Source organism: Varroa jacobsoni, unplaced genomic scaffold (genome assembly GCF_002532875.2).
Source record: "Varroa jacobsoni isolate VJ856 unplaced genomic scaffold, vjacob_1.0 scaffold_782, whole genome shotgun sequence".
Lineage (NCBI taxonomy): Eukaryota > Metazoa > Arthropoda > Arachnida > Mesostigmata > Varroidae > Varroa > Varroa jacobsoni.
The window spans coordinates 62,335-85,384 of record NW_019213684.1 but is presented as its reverse complement, the minus strand read 5'-3'; the positions used below and the strand labels follow the sequence as shown (position 1 = coordinate 85,384).

The window sequence follows — 23,050 nt, the reverse complement described above, 5'->3', positions numbered from 1 at the left end:
CTGTCTGTATGAGGAAGTTTATTTCTATGACGGCTGCTAGTTATAGACATCCATCTTCTTTTCATCATTTGCCTCGTTGCCTTACGTTCAGTATTGGCAAACCTAAGTAATAACTAACGCAATCCATTTATGTTCACCACACGGGTATATTTGATGATTTTGAACTCTACCCGCAAATGGACTTTATCATCGCCAGCAATGATTAATAGAATTTCTCAACAATTTGTAAATTAGGTAAGTTGCCTTGCTAGTATTAGCTCTAAATGGAACGGGCAATGCTTCTGGTCATTGGCCATATTAGTCCATTACGTACGAAGTTGACACTTCTTCGAAATTGACCCTTAAACCCTTAGACTAGTACCAGATGATAAATTCATCGTCAGGCCAGCTATCGACCGGCAGGCACAAAGCTTGCTTTGACACGCGAATTTTGAATGAATGTCAATACCTGGGTGAGACTGGCATGTACGCTATGCCGGACGGTTACAATATACGGTTGTACGAAGCACACTTTGTTACGCAGGCACTTAAATAGTCGCTGGTTAGAATACAATGAGAAGAACGTCGCACGCTCTCTGACATTGATTCTGGTCTGCCCCCGTAGCTATTTATTGCAGACGCTACCTTTCCCGTCGATATGGCCGTGGTCACTTTGACTCGCGTAAGCGGCCTCGTCATTCTTAATATTCCATTTCGCATTCCTTTCTCGAGCAGTGGCAGCTGCGGGGAAGTATTTCTTCTTGGTCTTGTTGTTGGATAGATACCCTTCCACTTCTGAGTCTCTTACTAAGTCGTGTCGCTGTTAGAGTCAGATCGGGCTGCGCTTGAATTCTACTCGACTCATGAATGGCGGCCGGCGCTAGCGCATAACTGCGAAGCGATCTGACACTGTACGGACCGTTTCGCCAACGAGTCCAGGGTGCGGGCCCTGCCACAACGAAACCCACCCTGACATTCGGTACACGGTCATTTGTTGATTCCCGACTCACTTCAGCTAATATAGGTCTCTTTCTGGGTCTTTCTTTTCCTGCCGCTGCATCTGTGTCACTCCATGGACAGCATTACTTTCAGTGTTATAGAGCTGGTTTGTTTGCTTACTTGCGCTCTCAGTAGCTTGCTGACATGTGAGTTTCCCCCTTTTTTGTAATCTACCCGAGTTTAAACTTTCAGGTAAAGTGAGTGTCGCACGTTTCCCATGGAAAGGAATCGAATGGTTTCTTTCAGGTCTTCTAGGTATCACACTTCAGGCTGGAGTCACTTAAAATTAACCCCGAACGTTCGCCAACTACGGCAATCAGAGTACTGCTGGAAACATTCTTATATCAATAGACTTGCGTGTTTGTGCCTCCACTTCTTTTCAGTGCCCTATGCGTGTCTGTACTTGTAAATGTCATTTCTGTGTGTTTTCTTGCCGACGGCTTTAAGGCCTAATTTCCTTCAAAGTTGCAGGTCCCATAGTCATGATAGAAACTGTTTCTCGCTTCAACAGATACGCACGCGTAAGTACACAAGCAGATACAAACATAAGACATACAACAACATAAGCAACAGCCCGCAATTCAATAACGACTACTCAGATCATTAATATTAAGCAGATGTCCTGTACAAAATATAGGCGGGTCTGGTCGGAAGAGACATGACGGGGAATATCGGCGGCAAGGGCCATCCGTTGCTTTATCGCATGCCAAATACTACTATTGCCTACATTCAGCAGCGTGACTTCGGCTGTGCACTGTGTCATACCGGCCAGCTTCGCTGATTCCTGCGCGTTGGAAAGAACAGTGGGAGTAGCAGTGTTAGCAAATGCCGCACTGGCCACAGTATAGAGTCGCTTCCGTTAAGTCGTAAGGCTGTAGGCTGTCGAGCATGTACCATTACTACAGGGAGTCCTTTCTTCTCATAGTAGGTGAGGAAGAAGTTCATAGCAGGCGGCATAGGTCGGTAGTTTAGGCTCGAGACATCAACACGAAGGTGATGTTTCGTATTATGCTGTTATTGTGGGTTGTTCTTTTTGCTATTAACGTTTATAAAGTAATCCAGTTCATGATTCTTGGATGCAACACGAACGTGACCGTCGGTGGGATGATATAGATGAGTGACTCGTTCGTGCTTGAATAAAGATGATGTAAAACCGTCTTCCGCACAGGCTATAGCCCCAACACGACGAGATTAACGATATCTGAGAAAGCCATTACAAACGAAGGATTAAAGAAAGAGAGAACCTAAGGAAGGAAGACAAGTGACACATCTGTCAGTGCCTGATAAGGCCCGGGTGTCTCATATGTAACCCTGTTCGTACTGCTCGATAGCAGCATGGAAAGGACCGATAAAGAACTCACTATAACAAAGCTGTTTGCATCTTTCGTAGTCATACTTAAACGAGAAACAGGCCATCTTCAGCGGGACGGCCTACCACGTCAAAGCGGCGCTTTTATAAGGGCTTCTTCAATCAAATTTTGTGGACGTTGCGTATGACGACAGGGTGCAACGCCTATTTGACCCCGTGGGCACATATTCATTGGCAAGCGTCCAACGACTCAGCCTGGTGTCGAGAAGGACAAAAGCGGTGCTGTTGAACAGAAGGAAAGGCCGATCTGTACTCGGCACACATATTGAATTGAATAGCCATCGAATTTCGCTATCTAATCAAGTATCTGGAGGGTATTCTGGACCAAGGACTGACTAGTACACGCTCAGGTAGCAACCGAGCTTTGACGCCTACTCTAAGAATCAAGAGAATCTGCGACAACTGCAGTTGAGACACCTTCAGGAGCAATTGGTAGATCAGATCACGCTATACGTCGCTCTGATCTGGAAAAAGACACTTACGACGCGTAAGCTTTCGTAGAAGACGCAGCACCCGATAGCTCTCAACGTCTTCAGAAATCACATCGCAACTATAGTTCTCATACAGGTTTTAGAGCGGCAAATTCTGTGGAACCTCAGAGTCGCAAAAACAAGCCGGTCCGATTACGTTAAAAAGAACCATTCGCGAAAAGCTGTAAAGTAGTGGTAACATTTGACAAACCGGACAACCCTTTAGGACAAAGTTGCTAATCTTTGGTTAGGTGGGTGACACGGGTTGTCAACGTACCTACTCACTCACCTACTTGCGGGCAAGGAGTACTGACATGAGATTAGTGTAAGCGCATCTCCTACGTGCCTAAACTGCGATACGGGAGAAATAGGCGGTATCCAACGTACTTTCAAATTTAGTTCGACGTTCAGCAAGGAACGCAGACGGCTGCGGTCCCACGTAGTTTCGGATAAGATCAGATTTGTATATAGATATGGTAACTGAAACGAGCAATTACGGAACAGAGCGGCAGCGTTCGCCAAACGTTTAATACAGATGAAAGGGAGGCGTCATAGAGCAGACAGAAAGCATGTATGCATTAACTAGGGGGTAAAAAAGTTTTTTTCGAAATTATGCATTGTTAATGATTCCGAAAAGCTTTTTCATTGAGCTGAACATAATCGAAAAAATAAAGCTTAGATTTATTTTACTAAATTGCGAAGTTGTATCTTTTCATATGTTGCTGTTTGTAATATATATGGGATATATGAAACTAATAGTTTATGAATATTTGAATTTGGTGATAACTCAGCTTGATTTTATGCGTCGATAAGTTTTAGTATCGCTATAAATAAAATAGCTATTGATGCATATCAAATGCTGTGTATAGCCAGAAAAGAGCATCGTGTTCAACGGCCCTAACTCAGTTGAAGGTAAATTTAAACGAGCCTTCAAAATGGCCTCACTTAGTCCAATGGATGAAATTGCGCAGTAAATAGAACACCATAGACTTGGAGAAATTTGCTACGCAGATATGTCGATTTATTGCAAGTAAGTCGTTGATTCATTCGGACTCCCTTGCGCACGCGCTTACGCCTCAGCGTATATCTTGCGAGTTTCTGCCAACATACACGATGCGTCTCGCTTGCTTCGTCCAAAGTGATTCGTCCAGGCCTTAGTCTCCTGGCACTAAAAAAGGGTTCCATGAAGAAAGAATCTTTTTGCTCATTAAAAGATTCCTATATTTGGAATATCTCTGTTCGTCCAAGTATGTTCGTTCACCTGTCGATCTCTGCGAATAGATTATAAACCAAGCGAGTTGTGTAAATGTTCAGAGTTCAATGACATGATCAATTATTCCCCGTGCTAATTTGCATCCGCTCCGACACACCTCTGGAGGTAGAAATCTTCAAGAGAGTCGTCGACGGGAGCGGTATTTTTCAGGGCCGTTGTCACCGCGACGGTGCCTTAGGTTCGTTGAGATGACGGAAACGGAGGGCTGTTGCAACAGCGTACTCCGGCTTATCCGACCTTCAACGTTTGTCGCTAGACAAAGTCGACCAAAATTCTCAGAACTACTCCTCTGTCCAAGATGTCGTGCGCGAAGGCACTTCCTCGTGTGGAAATACCAACGTAATACTAACTCCTCTATAGGATCTATTAAATGGAATAAAAATATACAGTAACATAGTAAAGCAAAAATAAATGCGACTTTATAACGAACGGTGAATCGTTCGCGTGTATTCTGCGGAAGGAAACCAAGAGGAAGATGCGTCGCTAACGCTGATGTTCAAACGACACGATCTTTTTGTTCAGAAGTTTCCCCGACTTAGTTGACTGGGCTGCATAAAGGGTCCGTCTGGAGAAAGAATCCGCCCACCGTTATTGAGATACTCGACCTGCTAGGGAAAAATGTCCGTTAGCAAACTGAGGTAAACTGGATTAGTAAATAGAAATATCGGTGAAACTACATGTGAGGACGTCTGCTATTTAAAAAAACCGCTACGAGCATCTATTCTTGTAAAAGGGAAAATCCTTTTAATAGGTAGTAATATATAGGGTGGATTCGAATGATTCCTATGTGATAATGAATTAAAAACAAGTATTACAGCCCTGTTTTTTTTCTGTCGCAGTTGGTTTCTATAGGGGTTTGCGTAGTCTCGTTTTCTAGCTTTTGTTCAATTACTGAACCCTGTTCTTTTTTCGGAATCGTTGTCCTATAAAAAGCTGTTTGTTCCGATTGGTGGATTAGTAGTCGATTATTGTCTACCACGTTCGTGATGACGAATAGAAATAGCAATCGTTGAACAGGACCGATGTTTGATAGGGTAGCTGGCTCTCTATATGTAATAGGCCCTGAGAGCCTGGGAGTCAATTAGACCAATGATGAATGGCCTTTCGTATGTGCATATTGCTTCTTCTAAAAGATTTGCGCCGTTGGAAGAAAAGTGATCAGCAACTTACTTGGCAGCGTGCTAAGTTTCTGATAGAACTTTAGTGTTTTGTAAAAGGAAAGAAAGAAAGGCCGGTCTGCGGAATAGATGGATTCGGTCTTCAATTAAGAGATCAATCGGCTCCAACAGTATTTGAATGAACATAGCTTAAGCAATAGTTGTACCCGCGTTCGATACTTACTCCGGCAAAGCTGAGCCCCCAGCTTGTGTTACTACGCGGGAATTGATCGGTTAAGTGTTGACGCATAGCGAACGAAACGTGTTTAGCGGATAGAAGGGTGGAAATTCACTGGGCCCATTCTAGCTAACCGTGCTTAATAAAGGTACTACTTACAGTTGGTAACCTCCATATTTTTTTGCATAGAGTTTTACGGAGTTTTCTTTGTCTGGTATCGCTGTCAGACATTCTATCAGACAGCACTTTTGCAGCAATCTGAAATGTGCAAAACTAATCCACCCTTTTTGTTCTATTAACAAAATTTATGTGAATGTGACAATGTGTTTACGCAGAAATATGTGCGTACTGTGGATCGCCGCGCCTTCACTTCTATTCAGCCCTGTTAAATGCATAGGAAAAAATGAAAATAAACTTTGTAAAGTGTATCATGATAATTTTTAGCTAGTGACTCCCCTTGGCAAGATCTTTAAGCCCACTGAGTAATCAAGTGATTTTGTATGTGCATTAGGTTTTATTCGGTAACAAATTTTACTAGAAACAATTGGTTGGAAATTGCGACCCTATTTTGTAAGTATACGATGAAAATTGGGTTCTCTATTTTTACGGCGCTCAAGAAAAACTACTTAATAACTCGGAAAATACGACGAATAGTGTGGACCCCATTTAAGCCAAGTCTGTTTCCTGCAACTCATTTAATTCGTGGACATTTTTCTCTAATGTACTACTAATAATAGATAGAAGCTGATCAATTTTTAGAAATCCAAAACTCGTTGCTATCGATTAGAACGATATTTAATTAAAAACTGAATAGATTTTTCTTCTTTTTTTTTGATATAAGGTATAAAAAACGTTTAATATGGCTGGGTTGGAAAATGCATTTCTATGTATTATTTCACGTTCTCTCTTCCGTTAGTACCTACTGAGCCTGTTTGTAAATGAACACTGATTGTAAACTCCAGTTTATAGCAGAGGTTGTTTAAGCCTACCACTATACATGGAATTAGACGGGAGATGTTCCATGCTATCTTGTTATTTTATACTTCCGTATTGTTTATAGATGTATATTTATAGCATTGTTCTATCAGCCAAGGCTTTAGTTAACTGAACAAAGGTTGGCAAGTTCAAGCTTTGCCGTCAACATACATCGTACGATATGTGTAATTAAACAAAGAACACCTTGTTAAAATTCGCTGTGACACTTTCGTACGGGAACAGTTGTAACTCCATCTATATCCTGCTAGGTTTTGTCTGTTTCTATTTTGATAATAGTTGTCCTTGATTGTTCTCCTGCTCTGCAAACCTATGTGTCCCATAGCAATCAAACGTACACATATTCACTGTTAAATTATTACTAAAATTAGAGAGTAACGGTCTAAACACTAGCGAACTGCTGGATACCTAAAGTGAGTCTTTTTCTCCTTTGTGATACTTTTCTGTGAATTTTTAATAGATAATACACTGGGTAAAGAGCCTTGCCAGTGTATGTCCTTGGCTGGTGAATTAATCTGCGTTCCTTTGCAGCCAGCCCTGCAATAACGTCTGTCCAGTAACTTCAGAAACAGTCACTCGTGTCGTGTTAGCACGGAAACGAATCCGGGAGTAAATGAATGAATCGAGACAAAGGGAGTGAAATATTAATTTTTTTTTCACGACGTGCATTGATTCGGTAATGCCGTGCCCACCGATCGACTTTTCCACTTCTCTTCGATCAGTTAATTCGTAAACTTGGCTACCATGATTGGCGGTAATTGAAGCAGTACGTACGATACGCTTGTTTCCAACACATTCGATGCTACTTAACAGCAGCATCAAGGTGCGGAGTGATACGATCTCTTCGTAGCGATTTGGTGGCGTTTCATACAATTTGCGACAATTACTACTGCCAGCCCCCCGCAGTGGGGCCTAAGTGACCAACAGACGCGTCTGTTTGTGGCCACAAGCACAGCTAGAAACAGGCGAATATGAGTCAAGCCAGAATGATAATCAATACGGGACATAAATACGTAATAAAGCCTGGCCAGTGCGTGTCTATATGGACAATGGGATGCGATGTGTTTCACAAAATGAAATAACTTTTACGTTATTATCGCTGGGTGTTACGACAGGTTCGTAGCAGGTAATAAGAGATGTGATTATACACATATGTACGTACGTACGCATACCCACTGGGGTGAGTGGGCCGAAACAGACCTGTCTGGATGGTCGGGGTACTCGAACCGCTTACTCGCCCACAACTCAACGCCGAGCAAACAACGAAAAAAAAATTGTATGCATTAGTGGCTAGCATAACAAACAACAACGGCTTTTCGCGCGGACATGATCTCCGAGCTAGTAGTACAGTTGATACAATCGGCAGTAGCTGCGGTAAAGCGAACGGTTAGCACCAGTAAAAGGTAAAAGGGAATATAAGCAAATGAGAACCGATACGAGAGACGGTTCTTATCGCGACGAGCATTTAAGCCTCGTAGGCATACAAAAGACGTTCACAATTGTCTTCTGTTGGGGTTGTTTTGGTGTCAGTGTTTTCTGTTCTTGATCTATTTGCCTGGTTAGCTGTGACAACTTCGACCACTACAATGGTTACAGCCATAAGTTACATCGTGCAGTCACATAGGGCTGTCTGAGGGTACCTGTATGGTTGTTCGTGCTTGTCCTTCGTGAAATTCGAGGTTCTTGCGCGGCTGCTGAGGCAGCGTCTCTGCTGATTTCAGGTGACTGGTACCGAACATCGATTGTTCCATGCCGAGTTATCCTCTAGCAGTGAACGAGGGCCGAAATAGCGACGTGAATGCTATGGTATCGCTGTGCCGGCGCAAATGCGAAGGCCTCGACGCTGTCTTCACACTTATTTTACTGCTCTGCCTCTCTATGCCGTTGTCCTCCGGGCTTATCGTTCTGAATTCTAAACATGATGTTTTATTAGCCCGTGAGGATGCGCTATGCTTGGCGGCGATGGGAGTCTGCGCTCAGGCTGCTGCTGGACCTGCCGCTGTTACTGCCGCCGTACCTGCCCCAGCGACTGCCGTTAGCAACCCAGGTGTCTCGAAATATGGAGTTGCAGGTTAAATGTACCCTGTTGCGAATAGTGTAGAGAAGGACAGAGAGGCGGGTGGGCGCGATGTTTGGGTTTTGTAACATCGGTACAATACGGTAACAAAAACGGCGGTACTAGCCCTGTATCGCTTGAACGGCGGCACGCTACTGTGCGCGCGCGCGCGCGCGCGCCTGCCAATGAAAGGCGCCGCGGGCCACTGATCTCAAAGGCAACGGATCGTACTTCTGCCCGGTGGCGGTCAACTACTTCCGGGTCCTGCCCCATGCATTCGACTAGCGCAGCAGAGAGACGCGATGGTAGCTGCAGCCACAGTCCGTTGAGCTGGGCCACTACAATATCGTCGGAGTGTTTTGCGAGATTTCGAAGAAAGGATGCTCTTGCTAAGATTAAGGAGGAGTCTGGCCAACCAACTGTATCAGGCTTCAGGATTGAGACAGTCTTGCCCACCTGGCAATCATTGCTGCGCGCCGTTTCGAGCCGACCTGATTGATTAGATTGGCCACTGGAGAATTTTACGGACATATCTGCAGCCCTGCCATATGATAACACGTTGATGCTGTAGTGCACCGATGCGTACGGCTCATCCCAGTCGCCTATCAGACTTTCGTCTTTGTTAGTTCCCAAAGCTACGCAAGGACATTTGCCAGTTTATTTGAGCGTTGCACGCAAGAGAGCACTACCGTCTACTTACTCGAATGAAGGCTGGAAATAGCACGAAGCAGAATTGCAAAAGCATGTGACAAAATTTTAAGCTGGTTAGCTGATACATATATAGCTCAGATAGAAAAGCGTAGGTAGGACCAGTTTGTAGCTCTCAGTATCGGCACAGCATAATAGATCTCACTGTACGTACTGCTACAGAATAAAGTGATGAACGTATCGTCTATACCCTCGTATTAAATTAAAACTACATGCCAGAAAAATCTTAATGAAGTGCACTTTAAAATATATGAGTTCATGTTCTTCGTAGTCCGTATCCTTAACGTGCTCGCAACCGAAACATTTCCTAACATAAAGTAATACAAAATACAGCTTAATATATAATTAAACCAACTCTTTATTATTTATACAAGCTGAGTTTATATTAAGTACGTTGTAAGGTCGAATCTATGACTTTTGTATTGTCTCCTCCAGGAACTCCGTTTAAGCTGACTGAGCCACTGCCGTAAAGAATAAAAGCACGTTAGAAATTTAATGTTTTTACCGGAAATGTCTGGGAGGTTCGAGAATAAAACGTTGACTTCAGAACTGACGTGACCACCTTTTTTTTTGCGCATCTCTAAACATCGATTCGTGTTTAGTGGGCATGTTATATGCCGCACTTACGTACTTTCGGCGTGTGCGTCTGCGTGTCTTTCGTTGAGCGTCACACAGATCACGTAGGTAGAAGGTTCATTGATACAGTCGAACATAGTGCCGCAAAAATTATGGGCAGAAATTACACCATCAGTAAAAAGGAAACCCTTGATTAATTTGGCTACGGTTTCTGTCCACTCAACATTCAATATCTATCCCGGCCAGTAATGCTGCCAATGAATAGCGCTGATTCCCATGCTTTCGGCGCGAACGAATATCTAGCACACTAGCGATATTCTGTCATCAACTGTCGTCTTCGGGGCGACATTTTTCAGATAATTTTTTTAGCTTGTCTCCGCAAACACTATATATCTATATACATACACTATGTTCGCAGTTTCTTATCTATAGATAGAGGCGCTCACGAGATCATGCCTCTCGTATCTTATACCGGATATATCTTTCCACTTCAGTGAAGCTAAGCGGCGTTTGTGGCGTGCTGCATCTGCTTTTTTGCCTATTTTCCTTCGTCTGCTTCCTCACACTCTTCGTTATCGCGATCTCGATCTTGTCTGGAAAGGCGGCGCCCGAGCTCGACCAGATACATTTCAACAGCGTGTCTGTAAGACTAACCATGCTAAACTTTCAGATATGGTTGCGTATACATCGGGGTCTCAACCTCTCAAGATTAGCTTGAACTCGACCCACCTTAGTTAGGAGCACAGCCATATCATAGGTTAGGTCTATTTCCGCTTTCTGTATAAGTGACAAATTGACTGCCGAGAAGCTTTCGTCAATTGAGCCACACTTGCGCGCAGAGACACACATAAACAACACAAGCACAATTAGATAAGGCGTAAGAAAGTACAACGTCTCTTTGCTCTCGCTAGCGTTCTATACGTATTGATGCGTGCGACACGGAGCTTATCTGAAGGGTCGTCCATTATTTCACTCTTGCTATTGTCGGCTTACGAAGACGGAATTCATTATGCAAGTGGACGGGACGTGAGAACGACTTTGGTCTAAATTCGTTCTGTGAAAACTTTCGCTTAGGATCGCCTATACATCTAGAAGTTGCTCTGTCCATCTGTTGTTTTACCCTAGACTAAAAGCCGAGCTTCCTAACGAACGAATGATTTTTTCTGGGTCCTCGACTGTACTAAAGTTCTTTCTCGCCCCAGCCCGCTGTTCTCGCGCGGTCTGCGGCCCACGCGCGACTAAACGGAAAGCATGATGACGTTATCTAAAGTTGAAAGTGGTTTCCTTTAAAGAAAACGTGATGGTAATTATGATAAGACAAGCCAATGAAGCAACAAATAAACATATGTTATATACAACGAGAATGATCAGAGTAGAGGACGTAAACGTCTCGATAAGTTGGCGGCTTTAATATCTAAGAACAGTTAAGAACGAGTTGCTGTGCAACAAAAGAAACGCAACTGAGGACCTGTGTGGTTGCCTTACGCAAGGCGAGAAGGTAGCAAGAAGAGGTGAGAATGCTCATTTAATACGAAATGAGAAATAATGCTAAACGTGATACCAATCATGCGGAAAAATGGCTGGTACTTTGTTTGATAGTCACCTGCAGACTGCCTATAATACTACGAGGCATTACAGATACGGATAAACCCCAACTTCTGAAAGCAGATTTCAAATGAAGCATAGCGCTCTAAATTATAATTCAGCCCGTAGTATAATACATCGTATCACCACGCTGCAGTCTCAGTCTCATCTAATTTGTTAGCAAACCGTATTTTCAGCGACTATGTTTCAAAACAGCCCCTTTCAAGCCCATATACATACAACATATGAGAAAAATCGTTTTCACTTCTGCTCCTATCTTCTAGATAGTTACATTTGCAATTCGTTAATAGTCAGAAACTATTTTTAAAATAAAAAAAAAAAAGATCAAAAATTAAATTTTCTCTAGCGACTTACTTGAAAAAATACGGCTTCCGTTGTTCATCATAAGTGTTTTAGCTTGATTTTCCATTATTAGGACCTGGTCTAAGGGTCATGTTCAGGGATCAGGCGAGAACATTCTGAAAAGGCATTTTTTACTATTTTGTTGTGTGTGACTGTAATCTAACATAAAAATCTTTAATTTTGCAAAGATCCTGACGACCGCTGAAAGCCTCGGAAACGGTCTGCTATGAAACTCTTTCTGCTCTCTTTATATATATAGAGAAAGAGTTAGTATATAGAGATAAATATATAAAATCTACATATTTTCGTGAAACATGCTTGTTTTAGATTGCTCGTAAGAAAGTAGCACAAAAACAGTCTATGCAGTCTTGGAGAAATTACTCAGAAAATCATGAACTTATGACGACAACTGGAGATGATACGTTACAAGGATCCAACGAAAATCGAGACTGAGCCGCAAAGTGTTGGCATTTGTCTTTTTAAACACTGTTTGATTTCCGAGTCATGCGCGTTTTTTAGTGGCTATGCAAACGCGCACCGTTTATTTTTGCCGACTACTACGATTTATCGCTTACGATATTTGATCAACAACTCGTTTGTTCGAACGAGATCATATAGCCGGTATCGAAAATGCCAACAGCGAAAACTTGATCCTAATAAGCAGGATTTTAATTGAGGCAGTTCTCTACAGGCTCTCCATTTGCCCTATACGGGTGCGTGACATGTTGCTGAGACGCAACTCACGACTATTGTTACTCTCCCTGTTGTTAACACTCACAGTGTTAGCTAGGATGGTACGCACTCTAGAACCGGCCAAAGCGGAACCTTATCGAGAATCAACGTTATCTCGACACGTGCCTAACTAGTTAAATAGAAACTTCGATAATACCGCGCTCAATAACTATTTACCACTGAGTAAAATGTATTTCGTTTGCTTGTGTTCAGTAGTATCATAACAATTCGGCCCGACGTTCAGAGTACGTAGACTTTTAGTAGATCCACCCTTATACTAGATCAACGTTTTGGGTCCTAAGTCCGATACCGTGGCCTTGCGTGCACAACACCAATCCTGGATCACCTCACATATCCGTAAATACAATACCATTGGGTCATCACGGGGCAGACTTGACTGGAGGCAGTTCGACTCACTGATAAGACTTGAAACGTGATGATAACGTGAACGAATACCGGGAAACTCATGCTTCTCTTTGTTTTTGGAAACAGACCTACTTCTGCGTCTCTCTCGACGATACCTAAAAATCCTGCTATACTTAGAACGCTGGGCGAAATCGAGCCATCCAATCTCAAATCCGCAACGAGCTTAACAGAAAAATAGGTTCGCGGCTTTCCCAATCGAGCAATTTTACTTTAAATCGGAAATAGTATACGTTTGCACAGATGCACATTGCTTACTATGGATTGCGGGAACTATACGTAAACCAAACGCTTCACAACGGTCGAAAAAATCTAACAATGGCTCCATCAACGCGACAATAATCTATCGCTAAATTATAGAAGAAAAACTCAAACCAAGTTCGTACGGTTGAAGCGTTCCTAATAGGAAAACGGCGCTGAATTTTTAACGTCACTTTATGGCAGTCGTCGTTAACTACACGTGTATATGTGTGTATATCAGAATACAACAAAAAATACCTGAACAGTCTTCATACATAAGCGACTACGTACGATACGCATAAAGAATCGTTGTATACGTTATGAATTTAATTTTCATTTACGTTCTAATTTTTTCCACGGTTGATAGACGATCGTACAGACGAAACCGTGCTAGATAGATTGAACTTAAATGTTACACGAACAATTACGCTCATCGGTCGCTAGCCCTATTATTACTTACAAAAGACAGCCTGGCAAGAGCTATAAGTATATTTATCAGTCATCTCCTGCGTTTACGGACTATCGTTTACAGCAGTGTAGGCCTAACAGTCGGCAGAACTTCTCGAAGAATAGCAAACTGCCGCTCAAAGAGCCAGACGGAAGTACAAATTTTCCAAATTGGGCGTGCTCGGTCTGCCTAAGGCACATGAGCCAAGTAATCTGGATGAACAATGGTAGTGGATACGGGGAAGTGTCATAATGGCGCTTGGGAAAGGGGGTAGGGGGGTAATTAGTTTCAATATGACTGCAATAATCTTCTATCGTTAAATAATAGATACATGCTTGTTTATCCACTTCCCTTGGCTATCAAAGGCGTCTTGCCGCAGGAAACAACGGCGTGCTATTAAGCCGCTAAGACATCGTTCCGCACTAAGAACATGTTTTTACATTAAAAGCCAAACAATTTATACGCTTCTTCAAAAGAAAACTTTGAACGTTCGGTGCTGTTGTTGGCCGGCGCTGATAATGGCAGCGCGTTCGCGTACTCACTAGAATTACTAATCGTGCAGAATTTCGAAACAGCCTATCGCTACTTGCCGTTCCCGGCTGATGCAACGCTAGCAGACAGCTAAAAGAGATGACGTTCTAGAATAAATGATTGGGAGAGGGGAAACAAGCAAAGGCTGATTAAGGTAGCTGCAAGTTAAATATTAGAAGTTAACCATTCGTAACGTAGAAGTATGGGCGACGACGTCGCCGATGTTGTTGCTGCCGTAGCAGCGGCTAATGATTACGATAGTAATGATGATCATTACTATGTATGTTTGCATATGTTTAGATGCTGGTGATAAAGGTCCGGCCGTATAGTGGCAAGATCTAACACCTTGTTGAGAGTCGAGGAATGGGTGCTTAAAGGGCACCAGAAATTCATGGGGTTCACCTGCTCTAGCAACGATCTCGCCTAGGAAAAAGTTGTTCTTTTTCTTGGGTGACATCTATGGAAGATTCTGCCGCTATTCAAATTGTTATAGTGCCCATAGTGTTTACTCAGAGACAGATAATAACTGGCCGAAAGCTGCCATCCGAAAACAACGTGCTTTTTCAATGCTGTCGAAATGGCGATTTAGCCGGAAAACGACAGAACCAGTAGCAGCAATAAAAAACCGCATTGTGGGTGGCCAGATCCTGATCCAGCTCCGAAGAAGCTCGCTAATGATTCCGATTCAAGCAGGGAAGCGGGGTTCGCGCAATGGACAACACAAAAACAAGTCCTGGCTGCATCAGCCCCAATAAAGTCACGATGCGCAACTAATCTCGCGGCGAGAAATCCCGCACCTTTCAAAGCTGAAAGCTAAACGTAAATGATTTTCGACTTTAGAGCGTCAGGCCGAATTCGAATCTACTATATACAATTACAGGGAAATCAAATAAGGCCACCTATAAATGTCGCACATTGTAAAGTTTAATCAGTGACATGTTTACGTTCGCATTAAATGTTTGCATGCGTTTTCATGTGGAGACTGATTCACTTTGCCTTCTAATGATAGCGCACGCGATCGGATCGCTAGAGAGGTATTTTAGATTGTTTCGGGAGCACGAGCCCTCCATGAAACGTCTGGACTTTTCGTCACAATATTCATAAATGTGTGAGCCAACACGTACAGTTTAGACATCCGTCGTGTCGTCTTCCGTTCACGAGACGACAATAGGTAGTTCGAGCTATAGAACAACAATCATTGTTACGTCCGTCCGCTCGATGACAACATTGTTGTTGCAACCTCAGGCTATTTTGAAGTGAATTCCGATAATTTTCGTGATGTTCTAGCTAAATATGAACTCGTGACGCGACTGCGAAAGGGCCTCACATTAGAACAGTGGACTCTCATAGGAAGAGTCAATAAGAGAAGCAATCGCGAAGAGAATTTCGAGAACTGGTTGATATATCGGAGCATGCAGTTGACAATGCAGCATGAGACCTAAGGTATCTCTGTCATCAAAAAAGCGAGAAATCAAGGTCGTCCTAACCGAATTAGAAAAAACCGTTCCTTAACGGCTTCTCAACCGCGTCAGAGGATGGCGAGGCGCGGAGTCACTGTGTCGATAAGGGCCCTTCGACGACGTATCGAAACCGGTGGTTTTTAGCTGTCGTTAGCTAGCCTTCGCTAAACTGAAATGCATGCACGTTTGAAGTAGGCTAAGCAATTGAGAAGATGAGCGGTTACTGGCTGGGAATCATACGATCAACTATGTCTCCGACGTTATCATTGCTGACAGCGGTGGGGTCCTGCCATGGCCCGCATTAAATCCGATCGGAAACGCGTGGCCTTATGTTAAAGAAGTAAGGGCCGAGCAAAAGACTACAGCCTAAAAATACACAGCTCCAAGTATAAATTTAATATTTAGGATGCTACGAAAGCGTGTCCGGAGTTAGCTAAACTGAGTTGCAGCGATTATCGGAGGCAGAGATGGGGGACTAGTGGGTTCTTTTCCTTCGACCGCAGTGAAAGACGCTTCCTTAGAGGCAGTGTCATCATGTGGTGTACTATCGTACAACTCTCACATAAGGAAACGTTTAGTTCAGTTGCAAAGCGATTCGACTAAACTCAACGATTTTCTAAATTATTCGGCGGCCTTATTTGATTGCCCAGTGATTGTATTCCGCTGTGCCTTGCGCTGGCAGTAACAGTAACAATGTCGTCATAATACCTAAGAACTACTGAACTTGTACTTAACATTCTGTTATACCATTATATTATATATAGTTTCTTATTGGAATTAGCAGGAGTCAGAAAGAAGAACGTTTATTACTTTCTTTATGAATTGTTACTTTACTGTTAGTGCTGCCGCAGCTGTCATTGCACAACGACAAACACCGGGTCTCAAATAGTTAATCGGTTTTGCTGCGATGTTTATGATCCTGGAGAGCAGACTATTACAAGGACCGGCATCGTTCTCGCTGCTGTTGTGCCTACTGCGATCTCTTTGTGGTTAGGAGCGATGTGACGCTATCTGCCGATCTCAAATGCTACTATGAGACAGTATTTTTTAAACATGACCTGAATGTATGCTGAACTGGGTGCTGCGACTTGTTAGGGACCCGTTTACCCTATCTGTTCCCCAATCTCAGTCTCATTTCTGTTGGATGCAGCCTATGTTGAAGGCAGCCAGCGTTGTATCTACGCAGTGAAATAGACGACTGGGTAGAACATCAGGACAGATAGTTATTTCACAGGATCGCGAGACGTTCACTTAAGAGACTGTAATCGCTAAGAACAGGACGAACAGGAAATTAGCTAATGGCATTTACTACTTGCACGACTCTGCATGCGTGTGTGCGTGTTATATATTACTATACCGTTCTTACGACTTCTACGAATATCTACGAACACCACTGTGACAATGCACCGGTATCGTTTCGTGCAGCTAGTAGTCGGGGGCGTCTTGACAATCAATGGGACACACAGGATTTTCGATGTATGCAGACAATGGTAGCGGTTGCTGCTGTTATCGCCTCGTTTGGAGACCACCCAGAACGAAGCGTGGTCGCCAGCCATGACGCCGTCGGCCTGAACAAAGACTCGAGGCCGACACACACAAACGTCTGATCGGCATAGAAATAAAGAGGGAGGGAGCGTCGGAGAGGACTAAAATCTGAAAGTGCAGAAGGAAATGGAACAGGCGGAACTGCAACATCGATTAGCATTCTCACGAACAAAAAAAGGCCGTTTGATCATATTATTGTCGTTTGGAAGGACAATGAGACAACACGAGAAAGGGGGTAGGAACAGCAATAAGAAGTGGACGCATGACAGGGTACACAGGTCACACTACCGCTGTATAAATTGTGAAGTAGGGTAGGCGGCAGGCACACAACGATTAAATTGGTTTACAATGGTTTTCAATTCGATTTACAGAAAAGATGTGGAGATGTTAGATGCGAAGCTAACGATATCGTTCCGTATTATGGTAGTTATTGTGGAAACAGTGTAAAGGAACCTGCGTAGAGGTGCAGTGCCCGAAATAGGGGTTTCCGTTGTTTAAGTATTCCGTCATTTTTCAAATTGATTGATTATCCTCTTATGAGAGTATCTGCTCTCTCCCTTTTCGTATTTTTCGCCTTTGACCGAGTTCGAGGGTGAGGTCCTACAGTGAACTTGATGAGAATTTGTATAGCTTATGGAGAAAAAACTTCTCTAGAAAGTATTCACGTATCTGCCTGAGGCGAAGTTATTTATTATTGACCAGAGTTTCCAAAGCCAGTATTTAAAAATGTCAATTGTACGCAAATGGTTCCATTGACAAATATTAAAAAAGATGCACAGACGTCAGCAGCAGCAGCAGCTAGCACCTGACGAAGATGTTCACCGTATGTCCCGGTTAATAAAGGACAAAATGATTCTTCAGTGGAATATATATATATATATAGATAGAGTCTTAAATATTGTATTTTGCAAGGCGTTGTACTTACAAAATTACAGGCTCACCCCCGAAACTATTCAGGTAGACGCGTCGGTGAAGAACGCCGAGTTGACTGTCAGGTTCAGTTAAAACGACGACATCTCTTGGGACATTGCCGTACTTAATGGCGGACGATATCGGTGCCCCATTGGTGCACGGTCGCATGTTATTCCGCGTTTGACATCGTGCTATCGATTTTCTACATCATTGCAGTGCATTACAAAACAACAGTAGATACGAGGCCAGGAGAGCGAGATGAGGATACTGGCTGACTTTGTCGACAAACGCGAATCTACACTTTGTTTTCTAGTAGGGCGGCTATGAACAAAACAAAAGTGGCAGCAGCAGCTGCAGTATTGTCAACGAATTGTCTGGAGAAAAAAAGCTTGGAAAAATCATTCTGTCGCAGGTATCGATTCTCGTCAAATGTCTCTATTAAATACAAAAGTAGTACTGGAGGTACATTTGACCTATTCATGAACATCAGATGAGCAAAACATATCTTGCTATATTAATTATTCTTCTCTGCGTCACGTTTTTATATGTCTTCAATATCTATATATAATGACAGCAATATAGTCTTGAATGCCTGGACCACTCAAACATAACGAAATAATAAAAATAATCATTGGACTGGAAAGTAAATAAAAAGACATTTGTAACGTTCGATGCCCCGCGGCACTCCTACTATCGTAATAATCGTAGTGGACATAATAAATAATTATATTGCAGAAATATAATGTCTATAGGTACTACGTATTCGTCATCATGGTAAATTGTTATATATTGTAATTTCTTAAATAGCCCACACACGTAGAAGGTGGCGACCTCTACTTGTTTGACGAATTGTATAATTTCTTACTTATGGGCTGTGTGGCATATGCTACAGGAAAACCTAGTATTTTTGTTTGTCGAAATGTTACGAGAACAGAACGCATCGGTGTATTTTATAACCCCCCTTTTAAAATCATTGTAACAGTCCTATTCCAGGACGTATTTCCTTCTCAGAAAAAAATTATCATTAGTAATAAAACTCATTTGGCCGAAATGTCACCGTTAGTATATGTCGATAATATATACCCAATGTTATAAGAAAAGTCAAAAACAACCTTTCCCATTATGGAAAATAAGAAAATGGGAAACGTGCGAGACACAGTTCGGCTGTTTGCATGCTTTGAAGATCATCAAATAACAACCATAAACGCCATGCCTGCCTAGAAAAATCGCTTCGTTTAACAGAATACTTTACTCGAACTTAATCCAGTTTTGAGTATTACTAACTGTGGATGCCGAAATGTTTGAGGCTTACATAGAGATGTATGTTTACTATTTGTGAAGATATTTTCGTGCCAAATAAAAATAAAAATCAGCTGATTTTCAAAAATTCCGCCATTGCAACCTGTTCTGGAGCGGGACTAATTTCGAATATAAAATGTACGCAGCTGAGAGTGAGTCCTCTTGGTTAATATTTCGCGGCTTATCGTACAAGCTGCGTAGACACAGTGTGTCTATTGTGCGTGGTGGACATGATTTACAAAAAAAAAAGCGAGATTATTCATTATATGCACTTAGGCCTACGATCAACCAATTATTATATAGAAACACTGTAAGACATATTAGGTATAAGTAAATACTATTAAATTGACTTGACTAGGTATACGTCTCTTGGCCGACGTAACGTGAGTAAAGGGGCCTTTGACTCACTAAATGAGTGGGGATTTCAACTGATACATATTGTCATATGAAATAATTACAAAAACGCGTTGCAGCTCCCTATTGTCTTCTGAATCCTAAAATCTAAAATCATCCACGTCTCTTTTGAATAATCGACCCGGTTTTGCGACTATCGATTATGGGCAGTTGACCCGTAAGGGAAAATTACGCTAGAAGAATGAACTGTATTGAAAGCATCGCAGGCAAGAGCGCCGCCTGACGTTTTCGTACTGGTTGATTGAATATAACTGAATAGAGCAAAGGTAAGCAACTGGTCAGCTCTGGATACTAGAATAGACAATCAAGATAACACTGAAGAGGTTTCTCTTCGCTCTGCGATGTGTATCACACAGGCTTCTTAAACTCATAGTCACTCAATTAGATATTTCATCGTTGATCTCGTACGTACGCTACGTGCGCGATCGGCGCAAACGAAATACGGCGCACGCTATTTGCTATAGCTACAAATGAATTATGGTCCAAGAGAAGCTCTTCTATTATTCAATAGCTAGCGACTATGAATTTAGGTTGATTTGTTATGTTATCATACATTCGCATGGGCGCACGGAACTCACATTATGCGAGACAATTTCAGCTTGAAGCAGCTATCTCGCCTCCGACATCGCATAGTTAGGCGGCAAAATAAAGGTTATTGCAGGGACACGAAAGATCTGTCGTTTAGACAATGGGCTGGCATAACCTACCCAGGAGTGCGCATCAATTCCGCGGCCATACTACACCTACAGATAAATTGGTCGAAACAACGGGAATATTGCGGCGACAGCCATGCTGACAATAGCTAGCATCGTATTGAGAACAAAGACATGATTCTACTAAACGACAAAACCAAAAAAAAAAAACCTAAAGCCGAGATTAATTAATGAGAATTAGCAAAGCGAGGAACGAGCTTGATACCGTTCATTTTGTTTGACATTCGTAACCTGCACGGCGCAGCTCTTCGAGGAGAAACTACTGAACTAAGTACAGACAGTACGACGCGTTAGGAGTTAAAGGTGGCCAGATGAAACGGCAAGACAAGTAAAATGAATCAGACCAAACAGAATCAGACGAATTGCCAATTGATCCGACGGGCAAACTGATTCGGCGCAACCTCGCGGTCTGATCAGTGGATAGCAAACTGAGAATACGGTTGACCGAGTAGCAGTAATTACAAAGATGTTTGCGGCGCGTGTATATATAAACCTGTATTGTATATACGCCCTAGTTCAATGGGTGGCGCATGTTTTCAGTGGTTTTTATCGTGGCAAGGGACTGGTTCTAAGTAAGAAATTCTATAGCGGAAAAGGGTCAGCGCTGCTTTTTATCTATAAGTGCAAATAAAAGGAGGTGAGATGTAATGGTAGATGGAAGGCAAGAAGACTGTTTAGGTTTGCACGATTCGCCAACGATTAATAGTTTTCAATGCGTACTCAGCATCCAAGTATTTTGTGTGTTTCCTGATTCATTTATGGGCGTCGTTCGGTCTTTCCAAATTCGTATTTCCATCAGTCGTATAAATGAGAAAGTTAGCAGAGCACTACTTTGCTACGGTCCCTGCAGCCGGTGGCCTTCGAAAGTCGCAGGCTTTGGTAGTCATCATATTGTGGAAGTTATTACCGCGCTTCAAAAGTCCTATCACTGCGTTGAACCCATTATGGTTAAGACACAAGGTTCATGCGATGGCTTACTTACTAGAACCCGCCTTGCCGGGGTTGGGTGGGCCATGAGACGGAGTGCGGCTCTGGCAAGCCAGTGAACAGCGGCATAGGTACAGACGATTGCCAGTGCAGTGTTGCCAACGACAGTCGAATCAGAGGACCGCAGAATAATAAGTGGCTGTGTACACGTACCTCTCGTCACTTACCGCTGCCGTTGACTGCGTCGTCTCCCGGCTGCCTATTTGTGATTTGCGATCGCCTGGCGGCGCCACTGCTACAACTAACCGGTACAAATCAAGGAATAGATAATTCCCGTCAGTTTATTTGGGGAAAACAGTCCATAGCAAATCGACGTTCGACTTAATTAAAAAATAACTTAATTTTGAGCTTTTAACTCTGGCTCACTGATGATGGCGAATTCGACGCCACGGTCAACATCAGTTTTGATAAGAAAAACAATAGGGAAAAGAGGTTGTTTGAATATGAGGATTAAGACGAAGAATCAAATCAAGTTCTTGGGAATTCTCTGGTTCGCGGCGTATTAGTTTTATTTATTGTCTTTCTTATATTGCACACAGATAACCCAACTACATGGAATGTATTTTACACGCATAAACTGAATAAGGACGTTGGGTACCCAACGTTGGTAGCTTACGCTTAAGAAAACCGAAGTGACTAGTATTTCTCAGAAGTTCATACTCTGTCCACACAAAGCCTATATTGTATTAATTGTAATACAAAAAGGCTGTTTGTTTCGGCGGTTGTAAGTCTGCTTACTACTTCTATTAGAAATCGTCTTTGCGATTCCAGTGGATGAGAACTGACAGTTTCGCATTATCACCAGAAGCGATCGTGACCTTCCGGCAAGCAAAAATGTAGCATTGTCTATAAAAGTTGCAGAGGGTATGGATTTACATTAGAGTAAAGCCATTGAAGACTTACACTCTATAGTTTAAAAAATGCATGCGTTTTACAGCTCTTTATTTCGAATAAGGTTTTCTATAACGTTCGTGTAGAATATTAGCTAAGACTTTTTAAAACCTAATAATGGTCGAGACAGTCTAAGGTACGATCTTTAGCGGGGTCATGACGAGCGTTGTGTACTAAAATTGAAAGTAACGTATTAATTTTTGCGCCATTTTAGCTCGAAAAGTTATTAGAATAGCTGACAGAATGGACATGGTCTATCACCCATTTGTTCTACTGTTCACTATACACTGCTCAATCGTACGTACACACGGATCTTGCAACACAGGGCTTACTGGAACAGACTTTCCTCGATATATATATATATATCAATTCACTTGCCCTCGTAAAGAAATAAACCTTTCCAATAAGTTGCTCACAGAAAATTAGTAATCATCTCTTAATTCAGGATATCATATTATGCATCCCAGACAGTCAAAGCGTTCCTTTACTGACAGCATTACTATCATCAACCAAGCTTAATTCAGGGAAGCTTCTGGCTACAAGCTTGCTTTAATAAAGAATTCGGTTTATAACATTTTATATTTTTTTCTATCAATAAGAGGTATGGTAACACCAAAAAATGCAAATAAAATTGTTCCGTAGTTGTTCTGCTAGAAACAGCGTATAAAGACAGGTTTCCTGATCTTCAAGACACATAGAGAATCGGACCATTGTTCAGTTTTTAACATTTAGGCGTCGGACTCACGGGCT

At 42.5% G+C, this 23,050-nt stretch overlaps 2 long non-coding RNA genes across 4 annotated transcripts in view; both read right to left on the bottom strand.

The window, feature by feature from the left end:
• Positions 1 to 4,245: 4,245 nt before the first annotated feature.
• LOC147753047 (uncharacterized) lies at positions 4,246 to 8,307 on the bottom strand. Its single transcript, XR_015312413.1, has 2 exons — positions 8,059 to 8,307; positions 4,246 to 4,695 (listed from the first exon to the last, which is right to left on the bottom strand). It is a non-coding gene; the product is annotated as an uncharacterized LOC147753047 (long non-coding RNA).
• A 1,215-nt stretch (positions 8,308 to 9,522) lies between these two features.
• Positions 9,523 to 23,050, bottom strand: part of LOC111263687 (uncharacterized) — a 34,105-nt gene continuing 20,577 nt past the window's right edge. The window contains exons 1-4 of one of the 3 annotated variants that reach the window (XR_015312410.1): positions 12,133 to 12,370; positions 11,718 to 11,821; positions 10,231 to 10,399; positions 9,523 to 9,643 (exon numbers count right to left, since the gene is read on the bottom strand). This is a non-coding gene — a long non-coding RNA (uncharacterized LOC111263687). Of the gene's footprint in view, positions 10,408 to 11,717; positions 11,822 to 12,132; positions 12,371 to 23,050 lie in introns of those variants that run through there. The other 2 variants (XR_015312411.1, XR_002682368.2) reach the window with 2 other exon arrangements.